Genomic DNA, 15,766 nt, shown 5'->3' with positions numbered 1-15,766 from the left:
CGCACTCGAAGCTCAGACTGTCTTGTTCGGACGAGATTGTACCTTATTCTACGATCGTCCTGTGTCACCGGTTGCCGTCTCCAGTACTCCTAGTAACCCCCAATAAACCCCTCTTCACTTGGTGGAAAGTCCCGGGGTAAGACTTACACGATCACCGTGGAGCTCCGGAGCCGTACGATACCTATGGCGACAAACGAGGTAGGCCAACAGCCAGTGGCAGCCCCTGCGCAGTCCATCTCATGCTCCGGTGCCATTCGGCAGCGAGACCTCGCTGTTTTCAGCGGGCAGGACGACCAGGACGTTGAAGATTGGTTGGCCTCGTACGAGCGAGTGAGTCGTCATAACAACTGGTATGACCGCATGAAGATCAACAACGTCATCTACTTGAGTGACGTTGCTAACTTATGGTACCGAATTCATGAGGCCGACATGCCAACTTGGGCTAACTTCAAAGCAAAGTTCGCGGACGTTTTCGGTCGTCCCACAGTGCGGAAACTACGCGCTGAAGAAGCATAGCGCGTACGAGTTAGGCATGAAGGTGAAACCTTCACAAGTTACATTGAAGACGTCCTGGATTTGTGCAAGCGTGTCGACCCATCTATGGATGAGGCTAAAAAGATAAAACACATAATGAAGGGCATTGATGCCGATGCATTTCACATGCTGTGACCAAAGAGCTCCACCACGGTGGCCTCAGTATACAGTCTTTGCCAAAGTTTCGGCGAGCTGCTCAAGCAACGCCTGTGCACTCGTCGCCCTCCCGCATCTGCTGCGTCCATCTCTGGCCTGGCTGTGAGCAGCGAACTTTTAACTCACATCAACGACTTCGTTCGAGATGAGGTCACCCGACAGCTTGGGCTTTTGTCTGGCCCACGCCCGTCATCTACAGCTCAGCTGCTTACTTTTTCTATCCGACACACCATCACGCAGGAGGTTGCCGATGCCCTTTCCAGTTTTGCCAGCCAGCGCCTGTCACATCTCATGCTGACCCTGCTCCACTGCAGCCCACACCTCTTGCTGCACCATTGAGTTCAGTTCAGTTCAGTCATTCAGTCGTGTCCGACTCTTCGTGATCCTGTAGACTATGTCACGCCCCGCTTTCCGGTCTCCCACTATCTTCCTACCATCACAAAACTTCATCTGCAGCGCCTCGAAGATGCCATCTAACCATCCCGTTCGCTGCCTACCCCTTCTCCGGTGACCCTCAACTTTTCCCAACATCAAATCTTTCTCCAGCGACTCCTCTGTTCTCATCAGATGACCAAAGTATCTGAGCTTTACTTTAGAATTTAACCCTCCATTGAGCAGTCAGGGTTTATTGTCGACAATATCGACTGATTTGATCTTCTGGCAGTCCAGGGAACTCTCAAGAGTCTCCGCCAGCACCACAATTCAAACGTGTCAATTCTTCGGCGGTCAGCCTTCTTCACAGTCCAACTCTCGCATCCATACATCCCAACTAGAGAGACCATAGCACGAGTTATACGGATCTTCGTCCGCAGACTAATGTCTCTGCTCTTTACTAGGTAGTAAAGGCTTGCTATGGCTCTCTTTCCGAGAAGCAGGCGTACGTCTCCTAATTTCATGGCTGCAGTCTCCTTCCGGGGTAATATTGGAGCCCAAGATGAAAAAACCTGTCACAGCTTACACTTCTTGTCCCTTGATGCTCCAGGTCTTGATAGGGCAAGACGCCACGATCTTTGTCTTTTTAATGTTCAGTTTAAACCTAAACTGCTCACTCTATTGTTGTAGGCGCATCAGAAGTTTCTTGAGTTCCACTTCACTTTCTGCCTTTAAAGTGGCATCATCCGCATATCTAAGGTTGTTGATACGTTTTCCAGCAATCTTCACTCCAGCTGAAGTTTCGTCCAGACCGGCCTTCCTTCTGATGCATTCAGCATATAGGTTAAATGGGCAGGACGATGGTACGCAGCCGTGTCTGACTCCTTTCTCAATCGCAAACCAATCAGTAAGACCGTGCCCAGTTCTGACTGTGGCCTCCTGCCTTTCATACAGGTTCCTGAGGGGACAGATGAGGTTAATTGGAACTCCCATTACTTGGAGAGCTTGCCACAATCTACTATGGTCTATGCAGTCAAACGCTTTCGCATAATCAATAAAGTAGAATTATATGGGTTTCTGGCCTCTCTTGCTTCTTCCATGATCCAATGAAGGTTGGCAATCTGGTCTCTAGTTCATGTGCCCACGCGAAACCCAGCTTGCACATCCTGAAACTCCCGATCCGCATACTGCTGCAGCCTACCTTGGAGGATTTTCAATATCACCTTGCTAGCATGCAAAATAAGCGCGATCATGCTGTGGTTGGAACAATCTTTGGCACTGCCTTTCTTTGGAATGGGGATGTAAACTGACCTCCTCCAATCCTGTGGCCACTGAAGGGTTGTCCAAAGTGCTGACATAATGTATACAGAACGTTAACAGCATCGTGGTTGAGGTTTTGAAGCTACTCAGCTGGAATATGCCATCAATTCCGCTAGCTTTCTTCTCAGCAAGGCTGGCTGAGGCCCCAATCAACTTCACTCTTCAGGATGCCCGGCTAGCGATCAGTAATCACAACCCTCTTATGTTGGGTTTCCAAACTCATTCGGGTCCTTGTGCAAATCTTCTGTGTATGCCTGCAACCTCTTCTTTATCTCTGAGGCTTCAGTGAGGCCCCTGCCTCATTTGTCCTCTGTCACGCCCAGCTTAGCACATAAGGTTCCTTTGATATCTTTGATTGTCTTATGCAAAGCTCGTGTTCCTCAATTGGCTGTTGTCCTCAACTGCTCGGCACTCTATGTTAAGGAACGCATTCTTATCTCTCCTTGCTAATTTCTGAAAATCCACATTGAGGATCCTGTATTTTTCCTTTTCCCTCATAACTTTTGCCATCCTCCTTTCCTATCATTAATGATAGCATTATTGATAGGGCGCCGGAAGATGCGCCCCCAGGTTGGAAGGCGTCCTACATGTTACAGGGGATGAACAAAGGCGATTCCTAGTAGCTCCAGGACGAATGAAGCGGCTGGGCTAAAGCAAAAAGGATGCTCAGCTGTGGTTGTGTCGGGAAGCGACCGCAAGGCCCGATTTTGCAAGGAGATATATCACATAGCAGCATGGAATGTAAGAGCTATGACGCAAGGTAATGTGGATGTCGTCAAGCGAGAAATGGACAGATTGAACATTGATATCTTGGATATCAGCGAGCTCAAGTGGACCGGAGTGGGAGAATTCAATTCAGGCGATATTTATGTCTTTTAATGCGGGCACGAAACCATCCCTACTGCAAAACCCAGCCTCTCCAGTGCGAAACCAGTAAGATGTTCGCGCTGGTTTTGCACTGGATCTGCTGGGCACGCTGGAGGTCTGCGATATTCACTGGAGCAGTAACGAGAAGACACTGGCTGCCTGGTGCGATGGCAGAAAAACGCTGGAATTAGCTTTTTGACGCTGGGTTTGTCGCAGGCATACGCGATTCAGTGGGAGAAGCGCTGTATGTGCGCTGAGACCGAACTGGTCCCAGTGCCCCAGTATAGCCGGTGCGGCCTGCGGCGTCAGCCGCTGTTGCACTCTTCAGGGGCCAACAGAGCAACAGCGTACTCGCAATCGACCATCGGGGCGCATATGAAAAATGTGGTTCAAGCAAGCGCTTTTTGGTGCGAAGTCGTTGCGCATTTGTAAGAAAACAAAGGGAGTATCTGTTTTCTAGAGTTTCCATGTTTCGATAGGCTGTTTCGAGCGATTCGAGAGAGACCACGACCGCCGCGTCTCTATCTCATGATTCACTGACGATTAAAGCACAACTAAAGCTGAAATTGAATAATATGGGCTACCATGCATAACCAACTTCACAGCTGGTCTTAAGAGCACTCTAACACAATGATTACTCCCAAAATGTTCAATGCGGGCTCAATCCCAGGCGAGCGTAGCCTGCACCACGGCCCAGTATAACCAGCAGAAAGTAAAGCTAAAACGAGGAAGAGCGTAGTTTACCGAGTGATGAGTCCATGAGAGAAACAACAACAACATACAGCGCTTGTAATGCATAATATTTGGCGTGCTTCTCAAGCTTTTGCACTCCTTATTCTGCGTATGAAGCAGCCGAGCCCTTGGTCATCGCAACGCTTCCCGAAATGTTTACATGCAAATAAGGTTTAGTTACACGCAATATAGAGTCATCGCTGCGGTGCTCGCCAGTACTGAAGCTTGGTCGCACTTTCTTCCTTGAAGGTTTGTACTAAAACTCAGTGTTCAGCGAAAATTACGCCCACGGTAGCAGAGCACCACCGAAGAGCCTGCGTTGGTAAATTTGCCAGCGATGTCAAACTCCACATGTTAAAATGATTCCAGTGCACAAAACACGCGCATAGGCACCCAGAACATTAGTTGCAAGTCGTGAGAGCAGACAGCAAGCTCCAATGATGAAGATGGTTAGAGCGGTAGCGATGGGGGAGGGGGGTTGGGGCTGGAGACTGTGAAACATGAAGTCCCAACCTTATAAATCCTGGTCATGACATGAAGTGCAAAAATGTTCCAAAGGACTGCAGTTCTCGGCGTGGCCGAGTGGTTACTGTGCTGAGCTGGTGTTTTATATGTGCCTGGGGACTAGTTCGAAGCGCGTTTGGTGCACCAATTTTTTATTTTTTTTAGGTTTTTATCACACGCCTTTCTTGCTCCGGGCGAACAGTGCCGCCAGTGCAGAGCGTCCCAGTATGCCGAGTCCCAGTGCGCCCAGTTTCCAGCGTCATACTGGAACCATAATCAGGTATCGCGCTGGGGCGCTGGGATCCAGTGGCACTGGTTTTTGCAATAGGGAGGGGAAGGAATGGGGTCGCTCTCATAGTAAACAGAAGAATTGGCAAAGCAGTGCTAGAGTACAACCCCTAAAACGACCGAATGATTTCACTTGGGATCCAACGTCACCCTTTCAACATAACAGTTATCCAACTCTATGCACCAACCACTACTGCTGAAGAAGCTTGCATTAAAAGATTTTACGCTGACCTGCAATGCCTTTTAAACTGCACTCCATCACCAGACGTCCTTTTTCTCATAGGAGACTGGAGTGCTAAGGTGGGGAGTGAAGAAATATCCGGAATTACAGGCAAGTTCAGTCTTGGTGAGCCAAATGAAGCTGGGCAGAGGCTAGTAGGGTTTGGTCAAGAAAACAACCTGACCATAGCGAATACTAATTTTCAACAGCACAAGAGGCGCCTGTACACATGGACTTCACCGGACGGTCTGTACAGAAATCAGATTTAGTATATTATTTGGCGGCAGAGATAGAGAAGCGCTGTAGAAGCAGTTAAAACAAGACCTGGGGCCGATTGTGGCACCGATCATCAGCTTCTTGTTGCTAAATTTAAGCTTCGATTGAGGAAAACGCCGAAAACTAGAAGGCCCTACAGGTATGGTCTGGATCAAATGTTATCAGAATATGCTGTGGAAGTGAGGAATCGATTTCAAGAATTAGATCTAGAAGACAGAGAGCCTGAAGAGATGTGGACTGATGTTCGTGATATAACATAAGAAGTTGCTAATAAGGTAGCTTCAAAGCAAATGAAATGCAAGAAAGTAAACTGGTTATCTGAAGAGGCTTTGCAAATAGCTGAGGAAAGGGTACTCTACTATCGATCATATCCATACCGTTAATCAGGTGATGGAAAAGTGCTCGGAATATAACCAGCCCTAATGCATAGCATTTTTTGATTACGATAAAGCATTTGGCTCAGTAGAAACATCGGCAATCACAAAGGAATTGCTAAACAAAGATGCATGCAAGCCGTACAAGAACGTGCATGGAAGATATCTATAGTGGCAGCACAGCAACCATAGTCTGAATATGGAGAGTAACAAAATTCTCATAATAAAATGCTTTCGGCAAGGAGATACGATATCCCCACCATTATTTACAGGTTACTTATATTAACTATGCAGATACTTCGAATGAGAGCAGTTAGGGAGAAGGGTCGATCAAAAATACGTCAGAAATTTGTAATTCGATGATGGCATTGCATTGCTAAGTAACTCAGCGGATGAACTGGTAAGAATGTTTGATGTCTTCGATAGGAGTAGGCGTGGGCGGTGGCAGTAGCGTGAACTAATGGCGCTGCAGTTGACTCAAGTGCTCCTTGCCGGGCGCGGCGTCTGCTACATGCGGCGAGGAATCATGGAGCGGTCGGCATACACGTAGCTCTTGCGTGCTGTCGCTGCACTCTACACGGCTGCAGTGCAATTTTGGCCAAAGTGTAAGAGTTTTGGCTTCAAAGGCATGCATTTTCTCAGAAAACGCTGCTGTGTGATGCGGAATTTTTTGCCATGTATCAAGTATGACAACGTTGTCGGCATGCTTGCGAGAACCATCTTTCTAGTAACGTCGTCTGATCTTCGGTTTCATTTCTTTTTATTAACGCGATATCGTGACGCGCAAGTCATTTGTATTAAATTATGTATTATGTATTAAATAAAATTCTTTGCGCAGCGTTCAGCGTGCTGTCATGAAATTTTTCTCTTCTTATTTAGCATCTACCTTCTTTTCCAGGTTCAGTCCAATTTGTGACAGGGAATCAAGCCGCTGACATGTGTGCCTCTAATTCTATGCCGTTCTCTGTTAACGTAGGGTGTGCGCCGAGAAGATGCTGCGTCTTTACTCAAACTTAGAAACAAATAGGCGTACGCTTCGCCAACTACGTGCTATCCTCTAGATGCCTGAAATTGGCGGAATGAAGAGACGGCGTTCCTCTCTTAAAACGAGGGTTTCAGTTTTTGTTTTTCTAACAATATGCTGGCCTGCATGCAAATTTGCACCGGAGGTAACGAAGCTTATTGAAACGATTACTTGGAAGTCCGTTATTCGTTCGTGTCACTAATAGATTTGCTCGAGAATAAAAAGTGGGCACAATCTCTGTACATGAGAGATAACTTACATCGAAGTGAACAATTTCTGATCTGCATTTAAAAAAGGAACTATATTCAAGCACTCTTGTGATAGTTCGTGTAGCAAGGCGCTTTATTTTCTTGCTGGCACATATTTCGAATGCAAAAGGCATTATATGCCGAAGAGAAAGCACCATAATAATCGCGCTGCCCCGTGTGTTTTGACAGTAATGCAAGTAGAGAACTTGCAAGATTCCAAGAGCCTATCAGTGCACATACGCAAATCGGCCCAGCTGAGCTAGCTGCACAAACGGATTTTCAATTGCTTCATTTTGCGTTTATCGCAGTACCAGCAATTCGAAGGAAATTCCAGTTTTCGCGACGAGGAAATAGACGAGCCAGGAGGGCCATTAAGTATGCTTTTTGAGAATTTTGTCATTGAAAGGTTCATTGTCATGGTAATGATATGTTGCGCATAATGTTCTCATATGATGTGAATTAAGCGTTGATTATAGCTCTTCTGAAGCATTTTAGTGAAGCGAAATTGCGTACGGGGCTTCCAACTCAGAGCTAATGCGAACAGAAGAGACCATAAAAACTGCAGAGAAATTCGACAAGCAAGGTGACCACAAAAATTGAAATATCTTTGAAATAACTGAGCATGCGGTGTAGGAAACGCAGCGAGCTGCAGCACCTGACAAGAACAAGAAAAAAAGATAATGAAAGAATAAAACCTTTATTTAATTGAAGGGATGACTCTCGGCCGCTGTTTGAGTATTTAGAGAGTTAGAAGAGCTGGAAGTGTAGCTTGCCGCTTCTTCACTAATCTTCAAGCTGTTTCTCATAGTTAAAAGATAAGCGTCCAAAAAGCTCAGAAGATGATCTAGATCGGTATCTACAAGCTAGGCCTTCCAAACATGCAATGGCTGGTACATCAAGCTCCTGCCTGGACTGAGGTATGATATGTCGAACGGCTGCATTTTTTGAGGCGGGCAAGCACGAAAGCTTATAAGCTACTGAATGAGCTCAAGATGTGCTACCAACTAAGCATGTGAACTCCTTAATGCATGCATTGAGGTGAATCCGCTGCAAATATGGTTTTCGCTGCTGAAACAATACAAAATTACATGAAAAAAGATGGTGAGCGGAAGTTAGGAACGCTAACGCTCATTTCCCACTGGACACAAAAAAGGATTATGCTGCCACTCAAACATTTCCCAAAAAAAGGAAAATGTTCTCCTCTTGATTGCTTCTAACCTTGCAATGTTTGTCTATGTTGATGAAGTCAACTTCTGAATGTTTGCTGCATTTAATTAGCATTCAACATTAGCGTTGTTGATAATATTGCATTTTGCTTATTTTTCTTGTTGCATTAATAAATAACTGAGGTTCATGCAAGGCACTTCTAATACCCTTTCTTTCGCTTTAGATATCTTGTATACCGTGTTTCAAACTGCAGTCCAGTGGTAGTTTGAAATTATCTTACCTTCCCCTACAAGTAGCAAAATTATGTTGTCTTTCTTTTCTGTGTTTGCCAGTGTGTGTAGAGGGGAAGGCGAATAACTCAAGGGCGCGACTTGATTACTCGCAATATAAGCGTTTTGAATGGACTCATGCGCTTGTTCAGTCATTTCTTCTCGCAGTGCATACGCCCATTCTCACTGATTCGTCTTTTTGTAAACTGGATATATAACTGGTCACATCTGACGTCGTTTTAGACTACAAAAGAATATATTTTTTTTTAGATTGCTATTACGGCAGAGCGAGAGTGCCGATTCGGAGCTATGTTTCACGCCATACTTCGAAAGTGAGACATTAAGAAAAAGGCTTCTGAGTAGGCGATGACAGAGGCTGTTTATTTGTACTCTGTGTTCATTATAGCATTTGACGTCAGTAGCCAGACTTCATGCACTGCATGAACAGGCTGCCCAGGCTAGCAGGTGTTTGCCATAATAGAGACAATCTGTTTCAACGCAGCAGTAAGCTTGACATCCACTGTGTTATCATCTAAGGATAGAGTGCTGCTATGCACTGAAAATTTCAATAATTTGTTTGCATGGCAGGATAAATGCCCTGAAAGAACATACTGAAAAACACAGGCAAGCCAGAAACAGTGCTTGTGCGCAAGCCGCGGGCGTTCACACTTGTTTCACAGCATGAAAAATTGAATTTCGCATGACACAAACGCTTTCTCCATGGTAATGCGTCACTTCGAAGCCAACGTTGTCGAAATGTAGCTATCATTATACTGCAGCCATGTACAGTGCAACGGCAACACGCAAAAGCTACGTGTGTGCTGGCCACTCGATGCTTTCGCGCCTGTGTTGCAGATGACACGCCCCGCCAGGAGCAAGAGTTGACTGACGCGCCGCTAGTTCTCGCGACCGGCACTTGGGACACACTCCTACGCTGGGCGGTATGGGGAGCAGTGAAACTGAGTTTGTCCTAGTAAAGTTGGTGGTGGGCGAATATCTGGTGGTCGAAAACATGTAGTAATCGCAGATGCTGACCATGAAAGAGAAATAACTAGGAAAATAAGCTAAGAATGAAGCGCATTTTGAAAGTATTCGAGAATTAGCACTACCAGCTTCTTCGTATCGCTCAAAAGGAAATGATATAACAGGTACATCTTACTTGTAGTCACCTATGGGAGCACGTCCCATCCATTGCTGCGGTATTTTGCCTTCCCAGGCAGGAACCAAGCCTTTTCAACAATACCTGCATCAGGCTTACGGGGACTGGATTGGCGGCTGACGTCACATTACCGACGCGCTGGTCGTGCTTTGCTCTTGGTGGCTGTTATCGCAAACGAGGCATTTTGGCGGCAGCGGCGGCAGCGGCGGCAGAGCAAGGACGCCCTCCTAATTCGCACCTACTTCGTTTTTCAGGTTCGTGCTATACGGAGGTTCTTATTTGCTTAATTTGATCTCTGTACCGCCGCCGCTGCTGCCACAGTGCTTTATTTTCTATGCTTATTCGTGCACTATGTCTCAACATGTCTGAGATATGCCCATCTTGTGAAAAAGCTGTACCGCCTGGTGACTGAGTCCTGCTGTGTGCTGAATGTAAGTGCAGCTATCATCTTGGTAATTGCTCAGGGTGGTCGGAGGCAACCTTCAAATCTAAAGGTGAAGCCGGCCGCAAAGCGTGGCGATGCGTGCCTTGCCGCAGTTCGAAGGCAAATACAGGGCGAAAAATGTCTGTTGATGTAGAACTCGCTGCATGTCTTGCAGATATCGTTCAAAAGCTGGACGCGCTTTCGAGTTTGCCGTCCCAAGTCGGCGAGGTAAAGGCATCTATCGAAATGATGTCAGCTTAATACGATGCCATCCTAGCAAAGCAGGAACAGCAGGACAAAGAGATAGGCAGCCTTAAACAACGTGTCCAGAAGCTGGAGCAGACAAGCTGTGACAAAAATACCATTGATCAACTGAAAATGTCATTAAATGAGCTGCAGCTATACATTAGGAAGCACAACATTGAGGTTCACGGTGTTCCCGTTTCCCCAAATGAAGACTTGCTAACCGAACTGAACAGCGTCGCTAAAGCAATCAAATTGCCAGATCTGCAACCGAGCGATATCGACAATGTCCACAGACTTCCTGCTAAGGCGGGAAAAATTCCCACAATTCTGGTTCGGTTCTCTAAACAAGCGCTTCGTGACAAATGGCTCGAAGGACGAAAAGCTTTGAGAGCTGTGGAGGCATCTGCTTCCATATCCGAAAACCTGACTACGTACAACAGAAACCTTTTGCAGCTAAGTCGAGACTGGGCAGCAGCAAATGGTTATCGTTTCACGTGGCATGCTGGCGGTCGTGTATTTGTCAGAAAAGCGGAAGGGGGTGAGCGCAGTTGTAATCCGTGTCCCAGATGATATTGTTACGTGGCGGCATGACAAGCGATGGAACACGGCGACACAACAGAAACAGAACGACGTGATGACATGACGATGAAATATGCTTTAATGGCCAGCGGGCCTGGCGCGAATGCTCCGCCCTACGCCACTGCCCGCTTCGTCATCTTCGTAGCATTACCCGGGGCCACCGAGCGATCGTCCCGATCAATTGCTAGAAGTCCAATGCATGAAGCGACGATGAACACAGACACACGATTAGGACATAAAACGCTGGACACCACAATAAATGGAAAGATGCGATGAATGCTTGCCCCGGATCATCAGGTCCAACCTTCATCGTTTGCCCAAGGCCAAGGCTCATGGACACGCCGAACGGCTTGGGCGGGGGTGCTGTCTTCGTTCTAGTGGTCGTGAGGTCGCTTCGTCGTGGGGTCGGTTGGGTCGGTTTTGGGCTCTTCCTGGTCGTCCTGTGTTGTGGTCAGGGCTGGGGACGGGGCTGGGGAGAGCGGCTGGTCGAGTCTGTCACAAAGGGCTGGGGTAAACCTGGACGGCGATCTCCACGGGCTCTCGGCCGATGGACCCGGCGTACGGTTGGCTTCGACGGGGCACAGCTAGAATGGGGATGAACCGCACCTCCAACCAAATGTTACGTGGTGGCATGACAAGCGATGGAACACGGCGACCCAGCTGAAATAGAATGACGTGATGACATGACGATGAAATATGCTTTAATGGCCAGCGGGCCTGGCGCGAACGCTCCGCCCCGCTTCGTCATCTTCGTAGCAATATCTTCAAACTGGAAAATGCATGATGCAATCGTCATTTTGACATTTGTCTAGTTATTGTTTGTTTCTCTTTCAATGTCTGCTTTTCTGTCAAGCCCAGTCTGTACATCGGACCTAGCTTCCTTCTGCGGAAATTCCCAGCAATCTTTAAATATTGTTCATTTTAATCGTCGCTCAGGAAAAGGGAAGCAAGAAGACATTGAATTTTTTTCTTGCTGAAGTGAAGTTGCCAGGTCTTGTTCATATGTTTTCGGAAACTTGGATTTGTAACGAAGACGATCCGTTCAGCATACCAGTGTTTAAGAACTACTGCTTGAATCGCTAGGTTAAACGAGGTGGTGGCGAATCCATATTGGTTAAAAATGACATAGAATGTGAACTTCTTGACGAATTTTGGTAGTTAGCGCCCATTACGAGATACTTACGCTCAAAGTCCGCTCATACCTGTTTGCTGTGTGTTACCGCCCTCCTTCCGGCAATACGAGTGTTCTCTTTTCTTTTTTAGATTCTGTTCTTGAATTTGCGAATCAGCACAAGTTGAATATTGTCCTTGGAGGCGACCTGAACATAAATCTCTTGTCAGGTAGTACTGCACCGCGGGAATTACATACACTGTTAAATGTTCACTGCTGTATGAATACTATAAATGCCCCAACCAGAATAACAGAGGAAACAGAAACATTATTAGATGTTTACATTACAAATAACCAAAATCACTTAACATCCGCAGTAATCAGTCTGCCGATTAGCGATCACCTCCCTATATTTCTGTGTGTCAACCACGTACCTAATCTCAGAAGGAGCTTGAAACAGTATGCTTATAGGGTCATGAATTCATTTACGCTTTATAACTTTCGTGAGCAGATAGTCGGTGCAGACAGGAGCGAGGTTTTCAACGAAAGCAATTCTGAAGCAGCGTACGATAAATTTATCGCATTATTCAAACACATATATTCTACTTGTTTTCCCCGCAAAATACATAGTCGTCCACGGCGAGCTCGTAAGCCTTGGATCAGCAGAACGCTACTTAACCGAATAAAAGAACGTGACAAATTGTACAGCCAATTACTAAAAAAAAAATGTCCTGATGCGTTGAAAGCTTTCAAATCTTTCAGAAACGTAGTGACAAAAGATCTTCGAGTTACAAAAAAAAGCTGTATTATGAGCTTTTGTTTGTTTTTTCGAGGAATACTCCCGGAGGTGACTTGGAAGAAATTGAACTCTATCGTTGGGCATATAACAGAACCAATTATCAAACTTATTCTTGATGGTATAGAGGTTGAGCGACATGAACTCGCTAACGCTTTGAATTATTTTTTCACTTCTGTTGCCTAAACTTCGGCATCTTGCGAAGAGGTACCGCTCAACTATTCTCGCAATAACTCAACAATATTTTGAATCCAGTTTCAGAGGGAGAGGTGGTGGCGGCTTTCAACAGTCTTAACAATAGCAAATCTAAGGATAGCGCGGGTGTTCAGATAATGCCAGTAAAATTTGTTATTCTTGATATATCAAACTGCCTGACACATATTTTCAACATAAGTTTATCAAAAGGCGTGTTCCCACGTAACATGCAGTCGGCGAGGGTCACAGTATTATACAAAAAGGCGATAAAAACGACTTTTCCAACTATCGCCCAATATCTATCCTGCCTACCTTCTCAAACAGATTTGAAAAGTTAACTCTTGCTCGTCTTACGTCCTTTAGTATTCATCATAATATTTTAAACCCCGCTCAATTCGTGTTTCGGAAAAACAGATCTATTGAGCTTGCCCTTCTCGTTCAAAATGTGTATATATCAACTAATTTGAAGAAAATAAACTCATCTTGGGCATATTTTTAGATTTCTCGAAAGCTTTTGACCGCATCAACCACAAAACTTTACTCAATAAACTAGACAGGCATGGCATACGTGGTACACCCTACTCTTTAATATCTTCCTACATAGCCAATAGGACACAATATGTTGAAATAAGCGGTTTCTCCTCTACAGTCAAGCCAGCCATCTCGGGAGTTCCACAAGACAGTTCTTTAGGCCCCCTTCTGTTTATTCTCTGCATCAATGATCTTGTTTCCATAGATTCATCTGCAAAAAACATTATTTATGCTGATGATACAAGTTAGTTTTTCTTTTGTCACTCAGGCATAGAGCTATCCAGTCGGTCTAACATAACCTTGGAAAAACTAGAACACTGGGCGTCTCAAAATAGTCTAAAACTCAATGTCAGCAGAACAAAAGCGTTCTCTTCCATCCCAGAAATAAAGCGTTCGAGCTACCTTTTCTTGTACTCAGTGACACAAAAATAGAAATTGCCCACTCAGTGAAAACGTTAGGCGTGTACTTCTCAGAGCACATGGCATGGAACGTTCACATAGCATATTTAGTCAACAAATTATCACACACAATAGGTTCTCTACGCCGACATTTCCGTGTATTTCCACTTACTATTACCATTATGTTTTATAATTCACTATTTTCGTCTATTCTGAACTACTCCTTGCTAGTATGGGCAACAACAACAGCAGAAAACATTACAAATTTACTACTCCTTCAAACACGTGCAATAAAAAATATTACTAAAGCTTCTTACCTCGAACATACAGGACCAATATTTAAGCAGCTAAAAATAGTTAAAGTAACATCTTTGTATAAGTATAGGCTTTTGTGATTATATAAACAAGGCATCAGCAAAAAGGACAACACACTAACACTCATAGCAGCGCTTCAAGACAACATAAACACATACGACACCCGTAACCCGGAGCATTGGCAAGTTACAGCGTGCCGGACGAGCTATGGCAAGCAGATGCTTCACTTCAGGCTTCCTATCATATTAATACTTTGCTAATAGTGGTGAAGATTTCTCTCTTCCTCCCATTAAATTAATCCGCGAAATGTTTCTATAAATACATAATTTTGAGTTAGGTGTTCTGTCTTGCGGCGTTTCTGTTTTATTTTCATGTATTTTTCGTGATTTACCTAGTGCTTTTTTGTAGTCTAATTATTTCTCCATTGATTTTATATTCACTCTGTGGGCGTGACTTTCTCTACTGTGAAATGCCGTCATATGCAAGGGCAGCCGCCCCGTCAAGCTACTCTTCGAAGCAGCTTTAAAGCGGCTGCTCCTTCCCTTTCCTTGTAGTAAAGGAAAAATAAAGTATTCTTATTATTATAAATTATATCATTATTATTATTAATATTACTATTAATAATATTATTTTTATTAATGAGCTGAAATATATACTCGCAAAAAGCGACAGCACAAAATGTATTCTTTCTGACTGCAATCATAGCCATGTAATTGGTATCCTCATATTTAAACAAGCTGAAGACAGAGTGTCTTGTTTCCTTACCGATAGGGCCATTAAGCTAAGGAATATGCTTCATCTGTGTATTTCCAGTGTCGTAGGGGGCTAGCTTATTGATTAAATAGCAACCATCTTAACCGATGAACTCTACCTGCATTGTCTTCAGAATCTTCTCTGGAATGCAACTGTTTGTCCAAACCGAATAATCCTTCTGTAGCGAGAACTGCCGAGAGAGCGAAGAAAACAAACGCTTCCACATTTGACCGACGCATCTCTCTTCAGTGCCCCCCGATTTTCAGCTTTCATATGCAGCGCGGCCTATTTAAGCAACCCCGCCGTCAAAGCTGCAGATTTGCATGCCAAAGAACAATGTCTTGCTGGCAAAGATTGTTTTCTTTCATTTTATTTGAATGTTGCAATCATTCGACTATCAAGCTGAAAAAGAAAGGAAATTGCATTCACCATGAGCTTTGATGGGATGTTCAGTTTTTTCTATTTGATCCCTTGAACATTCCTATCGAGAATGAGCATATTACATTTCAGATGTATAGCTAGTTTCATCATAGAGCGCTCATTTGCGGCTTTTATTTTCTGGCGCTCTTAAACCATGACAAAAAAAAAACTAAAAAGAAAGTGGCTTTAAGTTTAAAGGAACGATTATAACATTTATTTAGGTCTTGAGACTACGTCCCCATTAGAGTCTAGAGAATAAATCACATATGCTCAATTATTAACTTCTACGCCTTAAAATCAATACCCTCGAGGTACAAGAGAGAATCATACTAACGCCTCTAGGAAGTCTGAAGAGAAGAAGAGCTTACAGCTTTATCAAAGGGAGGTTGCGTAAATTCTAGCCTTGCTAATTCCTGGATACAGATCAAACATTCTTCTTGAAATTATCGAGTAGAGTGTATTCTTACAACGTACCATACAGAGAGCA

At 44.7% G+C, this 15,766-nt stretch overlaps 1 long non-coding RNA gene across 1 annotated transcript; it reads right to left on the bottom strand.

Annotated features, from left to right (window-relative positions):
* Positions 1–13,428: 13,428 nt before the first annotated feature.
* LOC146176929 (uncharacterized) lies at positions 13,429–15,108 on the bottom strand. The gene is made up of 3 exons (XR_014701235.1): positions 14,978–15,108; positions 14,109–14,138; positions 13,429–13,603 (listed from the first exon to the last, which is right to left on the bottom strand). It is a non-coding gene; the product is annotated as an uncharacterized LOC146176929 (long non-coding RNA).
* Between the last annotated feature and the right edge of the window lie 658 nt (positions 15,109–15,766).

This window comes from Amblyomma maculatum, chromosome 10 (genome assembly GCF_055883805.1).
Source record: "Amblyomma maculatum isolate TAMU_Amacu chromosome 10, ASM5588380v1, whole genome shotgun sequence".
Taxonomy (NCBI): Eukaryota; Metazoa; Arthropoda; class Arachnida; order Ixodida; family Ixodidae; genus Amblyomma; species Amblyomma maculatum.
Note: the sequence above shows the minus strand (reverse complement) of the source record. Positions and strands in the feature narration are given on the sequence as shown.